This window comes from Narcine bancroftii, chromosome 9 (genome assembly GCF_036971445.1).
Source record: "Narcine bancroftii isolate sNarBan1 chromosome 9, sNarBan1.hap1, whole genome shotgun sequence".
In the NCBI taxonomy this organism is placed as follows: Eukaryota; Metazoa; Chordata; class Chondrichthyes; order Torpediniformes; family Narcinidae; genus Narcine; species Narcine bancroftii.
In genome coordinates this window covers 80,616,331-80,623,127 of record NC_091477.1, presented here as the reverse complement: position 1 = coordinate 80,623,127, position 6,797 = coordinate 80,616,331, and the positions used below count along the sequence as shown (strand labels likewise).

Sequence of the window (6,797 nt, the reverse complement as noted above, 5' to 3'; positions counted from 1 at the left end):
ACAAAACTGCCTTTTCTGGTATTTATTCCTCTATATGAAATATTGCAAACCACACAGATGTAGGGCAAGTGAGTACAGGTGATTAATTATTGACATCAACTTTATCTCTGAGTAAAAGTGGAAGCTCCAACTGCGAGACTCTACAAGATGACACAAACACCGATGAGAGAATGAGCTGGTACTCTGATTTAATGATGTAGATTGAGGGTTAAATATCAGGATATTATATTTAGTATTATTATTGATATAGCACAGTAGGAGGCTAATCCGGCCCATGAAATCTGTGCTGACCAATTAACCTACCAACACTATATGACTTTTGGAGGGTGGGAGGAAACCGGAGCACCCAGAGAAAATGTACGCAGGTTATTGGGAGCGCAGATTCAAACGTGGGTCACTGGCGCGGTAATAGCATTACGCTAAATGCAGTGCTAACCATGTCGCCCAAGGATATTGGTCCATGCTTTTCTTTGAAATGGTGCTGCAGGATATTTTGTGTCCAGCTGAGGGAACAGAAGGACCCTTGATTTCGTGGAACACTCTCCCATGTCATCCAGGAGGTGCCATCCAAGATTATTTGAAATCGTGAAGTAGGTCTTGAATCCATAACCTTCTGACTCAATGTTGATCAAGGAAACACTGCAATGTCTTTCCCTCAGACTATTAACAAGCACAATTGTCGATTGGGTCAGCAGAAATGTTGTTTGAAGAGTATATTTCTGGCCGAAGAGACTGAGGGAGGTGGTGATATAACAGGTTTCAATGTTGACAAGAGAAGGAATAGGTTATTAGATCTATTAGCCATTTCTTGTTCCAAAATGTATTTTTAATTTCTGCATATTTTCTAAATTAATTAAAATCCTGCCCTTGATGCTGAAACTTACACAGCAATTCTCGGAGGGGTGAAGTAATTATTGTTTAATGCATATGTTACATTCCATTGCTCAAAATAAGCAGTCTAATAAATTAATGAACTCACAAAATGAATAAATAATGCTTGAACATCCTCTTGCAGAGAAAGCTCCCTGCATTTTGAGAGGGTGTTTAATGAGAAGAGATTTCATCTATTTTTGGTAGATAATCAGGATAAATATTCATTGTTGGCTATTTCACTGAACAATCGCGATGTAATTTTTCACCATAGGGAGGTTGCAGACATACTGCCTTAAGAATGATTTCACTATGGATTCTGCTGAATTTAGTCATAAATGCAATGATTTCTCTCCGTGTAAGATTTAAGTTTCGATTAAGCATTGTCTCATTGAGCAAATAATATAAGGTGAAATTACATCAGAGAGATTTGATACCCTGCTTGTCAGTTAACTTCAGTGTTCCTGGATGAAAGAGGGAAAGAGAAACATTCGAACCAGGATTTTGATATTCTGCTCAATGCTCACATCCAACATGTAGGTAAGGATTGGATCACCCTGACAGTGATGCTTAGCCATAGTTAAATCATCCACCACACATGCTCTAACATATTGCTCCTTAGGTGATATATTAGATAGAAGATGTACCATGGAAGCAGGTCTTTACTGAAAGGAGGAAAATGATAAGTAAAAATTATTTTGCCGACAATGGCATTCAGCTTTGCTTCATAGTTCCCAACTAGATATTGATGTAAGATGGCACAGCAGATAGACTCGCTCCAATGGCCCTTGTTCAATCTTGACATCTGAAGATGCATGGAATTTCCATGCTACATTTTTAAAATTTAGTCATACAGCACGGTAACAGGCCCTTTTGGCTCATGAGCCTGTGCTGCTCATTTACACCCAATTGACCTACGCACCTGTATATTTTGAAGGATGGGAGGAAACCAGAGCACCTGGAGGAAACCTACACAGACATGCAGAGGACGTACAAACTTCTTACAGACAGTTTGGGATTCGGACCCCCGTTGCTGGCACTGTAACAGTATTGCGCTAACCGTTATGCTAACCTTGCCGTGCCAGGTTCTCCCTGTGATGGCATGGATTTCCTCTAGGTGCTCCCATTTGATCTCACATCTCAAAGATGCTGGTGGGTGAATTGGCTGCTGTAAATGACCCCTGGTGTCGGTCAGTGGTCTTTGGTCATATGAGAAAGAATAGGTTGCAGGTAAATAAGTGGGGGAATAGGATTGATGGGAATGATCTGACAACTGGAATAAATGATGGGCTGAAGCGCCTCCAATGGCTTAAAGAGGATTTATAGCTGTCATTAGATAATCCTCTTTATCATTCCTGAAGCTAACATCTAGAATTAGGAACTCTGAGTGAAGCATTATTGTAAAATGACAAACATCATTATTTTTATATGCAATTCCAAAATTCTAAATGCTAAATTTTATAATTATAATAGAGAATTTGTATCCAATATTTCTGCATTAATACATCCCAAACTAAAACATGGAACAAGAAAAATTAGCGTTGAGAAAATTCAATTATATTGAGCATTCTTCTTCCTAGCAATTGATTTTTTTAATTGTTCTTGAATGTGTATGGTGTGTTACTGAATTCACCACATTTACAAAGTGGCTGCCACTGTCTTTCTATGAACTTGTGCTATGGAAATATTCAGACCATCAAGTCTATTCCAGTTGTCAGATAATTCCCATCAATCCCATTCCCACACTTATTGACATGTCAGCTATTCTTTCTCACATGACCCATTCACTACCACTTGAAATATTGGAAAATTCAACCACTGCCTTTTGGCATGCCTCAATCCAGTAAATAGATTTTGGGAGTGCAACAAGCTAAGAAAGTACATAAAAAATGGGATAATAGTGAGTGGTGTTATGGAAGGCCCTCCAGCAGCTATACTTAGTGAAGTGTCTGAGGAGATTCGGTATGTCACCGAAGACTCTCATAAACTTCTACAGGTGTACCGCTGGTTGCATCTCTGCCTGGTATGGGGGCGCCAACTTTCAGGAAAAGAATAAATTCCAGAGGGTTGTTAACTCGGCCTGCGACATCACAGGCACGAGCCCTCACTCCATCGAGGACATCTACATGAGGCGGTATCTTAAAAAAGCAGCCTCTATCCTCAAAGATCCCAACCACCCAGGCCATGCTCTCTTCACTCTGCTACCAATAGGGAAAAGGTACAGGAGCCTAAAGATGAGCACTCAATGGTACAAGGATAACTTCTTTCCCACTGCCATCAGATTCCTGAATAATCAATGAACCAAAGACACTGCTTTACTTATTGTTATTATTTTTTTTTTATGCAGTAATGTTGAAAGATGGTTATAATTATGAACGTTTACACTATGACGCTGCAGCAAAACATCGAATTTCATGACTTGTTCATGACAATAAATTCTGATTCTGATTCTGAACAGGGGAGTGAACATCTACAAGTAGCCATATATTTCAATAAGGTGGTTAAAAAGGCATGTGCAGTGCTTTCCTTCATTAGTCAAGGCGTATAATATAAGAACACTATGCTGAGAATTGCCAAATTCCCAAATTAAAATCTCCCACTGGTTTTAGTGGGAGTTATAAATCAAATTCGTACAAACGTGGAAGTGATACTGCTTACAATATTCCGAGTGTGTTTTCAATCTAACTCCAGGAATAAAGAAAATCTTGTAATCCATTGTAAGGTGGTTTGGAATTGTGATCCTAAATGTGGAAATAGAGAAGCAAAGTCTAACTCTTACATAGCATCAATCAAATGTCTTTCATAGCTTTGGGAATCCTGGAGACATTTTACTGCCAATTAAATATTTTTGAAGTTTTTTGTAGTGTTGACAACAGGTAGAAGGGTAGCCCAGTTTGTCCAAAGTTAGATCCCACTTGCAGGATGATTATTGTCCAGGATTCTTGCAGACATACCTGGTCTAAACCAAGTTACGATGACGCTGAGTCAGGTTGTTGGACCATTTGTACTGGTGTGTCTGACACATTGCACAACTTGTTCAAGAGACAGGAGTGACAGAGTCATGAATTCTGGACATAATATGGGTGAGGGGCAAAATACTCATCTGCATGGTCAATGCAATAAATGGTCTTGGGCAACCAGAATTTCAAATGAATAAACTGGAGCCAAGGAAATGAAATCACATTCATATCCAATTTGGAAATTGTGGATTTAAGGGTGTCAGTGGCAAATACCAGAGAGCATCAATTTAAGGTGAGTGGAGGAAAGTTTAGGGGAGATGCCAGATGTAAGTTTTTTTTTACACAGAGAATGGTGGGTACTTGAAATACTTTGCCGGGGGTGGTGTTGGGGGCTTGTACTCTTAGATGGGCATGTGGATGTAAGAAAAAAAAAAGAGCTTATGGGAGTGAGGTAGGGAAGAATTAGATTATCGTGGAATAGGTTCATGTTGGTGGGCTAAAGGCCTGTGCTATGCTGTAATGTTTACATTAAGTTTGAAGGCTGTGGCTTCACTCGACAAACTCACCCATAGCCTCAATGCTGCCTTGAAGAAATACCAAATTGTCAGTTGCTGTCTTACATGCAAAATTTTACAGTTGCTAAAGATGCTGTTGCATTGATTATAAGGAAAGCATTACTTCACTCTAGAAATACTGAATTAACAATAATGTGTTTTCTAGGATTCCTGAATCTTACATGCCTTTTACACAGTCCTTTTGTTTCGGGACATTTGCTCCTTTTTTAACGGAACACCTTTGTCTAAAAACCACTGAGACAAAATTGGGGGGTGGGGGGGGGGGGGCTGTCATTCCAGTCCTGCCTTTTATCCAGCAGCAGACCTAGTTCCAGTCCTGGAATGTTGGCTGTGTAAAGGAACTTTTGGCATTCCGGGACCAACATAGGTAAGTAATATGACATTTTGATGATGCAATAATATGTGTGACGTTTTGGCATGAGATTTGAATATTTTTAACCAACAGTCAGGAGTCAGCATCTAATGGCCATGATGTCTGTGAGCTGGGGTGATACAGAGATCTGTGAGGTCTTCACCACCTGAGCTGAGAACAAAATTAACTGCCACATAACAGGTATGGTGAAGGGTGGTCTGATATTAGAGAGGGTTGCTCAAAAACCGAGAGTCTGGGGCTTTGCTTGGGACAAATCCCAGGTCATAAGCAAACTGAAATGCCTGCATAATTAATATCACCAGGTAAACAAACACCATGCCAGAGTAGCAGAGGGTGTTTGGACTGGCAGTATATTGATCTGTGCTATGCCATCTGGGGCACAAGACACTCAGCACATTTGGTTGCTCTTCTGAGCATCATGGAGCATCCATCATCCTCTGATATTGTTCTAGCTGCATCTCCCTGCTCCAGCACCAGTGCTGATGCTGGGTTCCCGAGCGGCATGGACACAAAGGCCAGCAATACAGAATCTGTGTTTAAACCATCAACCAGATAAAAACTTATTTCTTTTCATGATCAACAATTTTTATCATGTGTTTTGTAAGTATGTCTGCCCATAAAGAGCGGTCTCGTTAATGTAACTTGTGTTCCATTGTTTTCTCTAAGGTATCAGCCACCTAAGAAAAAAACAGAGACCTACCCAGGTGGTGACCCAGGAAATGAAGGAAATGTTACTCTCTGTGGACCAAGATGATGTGGAGAAGGAGCATCTTTTGCAGGAGGTGCAGAGGGCCATGAGGAGTGGCTGAGGAGAGATGTGCAGGAGGCGGAGATGGCAGTGCAGGGGCCAATAGATGTGACCGGTCAGAAGAAATGCAAGGGTTTGGCCATACGTTTAAAGACTTCCAACAAAAAGAAGCAGAACCAGGCCTCCCTCATGGAGGAGATGATTTCTCTCATGTAATTTTCTGCACGACAGCATCATGCTCCCGTTGCAATGCAATAAGCTCTCTTACGACAGTACCGCACTCCTGCCAATATTTCTCTCAGGCACCACAGCAGAATGACTTCATGCAACACTCAGAAGAGGCATATGAGTCATTTCAACCACCTTCCTCCTCCTCCTCCTTCCAGCTGCTGGAGTGATGTGACTTTTGCTAATGGTTATTTGTGTTTTGTTTATTTGCACAGTTGTAAGTAGTTACACACATTTGAATTAAATCTTTTTAGTTTTGTTTACATCTCCTGATCACTACAATTCTGTGACAAGTGCAATATACATTTACTAAAAACTGCAATATACTAGCTTAAATTGCTTACAGAAGGAACGTAATTGCCTCACGGATCGCCTGGTGACTGTGTGCTTATGCACCTTGATAAGTAACCTGATCAGGCTCCACAGGGAGATCGGGTAGATCAGTGTTCCACTCATGCGAGGTGCTCCTTGTTGATTTCACATATATTGTGTAGAACAGAACAGCCAACAGCAATGTTTGATACCAAAGTGGTACAAATATCAAGTCTCTTGTCCAGGCACCTCCAGCAACCTTTGAGACACTCAAAAGCAATTTTCCACTCCCATCCTTGCTGAACTCAAATGGTAGTTAAAGCTTTGCTGCCATTGATCGAGGGTGCGTTGCCTTCAGCAACCACTTCCTGAGGGGGTAAGCTGGGTCTCTGATTAGATGCATGGGGATCGTCACTCTGTTAACGGTTTAGGATTTCTGAGTGCAGACTAGAGCAAAGTAGATGTACAAGTACTTTATGCAACCTCTGGGATCTCAATCAGTTAACTAATGTTTTTTAGTGGCAGTTTTACATTAACAGGATTGAACCTGATCCTTTGACTTGTCATGAATAACATTTGAGGTAGACTCAGTCAGCCATTCATTGAGTTTAAACATATAAACATTTCACTGTCGTATCCTATGTGACAAAAAACATGTTTGATCCACATATAAACTACTGTACAGCGGGGTATATAAAGTTACTTCACGTGGGACGAGGTTCCCGCCTTGA

The 6,797-nt window shown here is 40.7% G+C and overlaps 1 long non-coding RNA gene across 1 annotated transcript; it reads left to right on the top strand.

The window, feature by feature from the left end:
* The first annotated feature begins 4,832 nt into the window (after window positions 1-4,832).
* Window positions 4,833-6,019, top strand: LOC138742996 (uncharacterized). The gene is made up of 2 exons (XR_011344581.1): window positions 4,833-4,958; window positions 5,445-6,019. It is a non-coding gene; the product is annotated as an uncharacterized lncRNA (long non-coding RNA).
* Window positions 6,020-6,797: the final 778 nt, after the last annotated feature.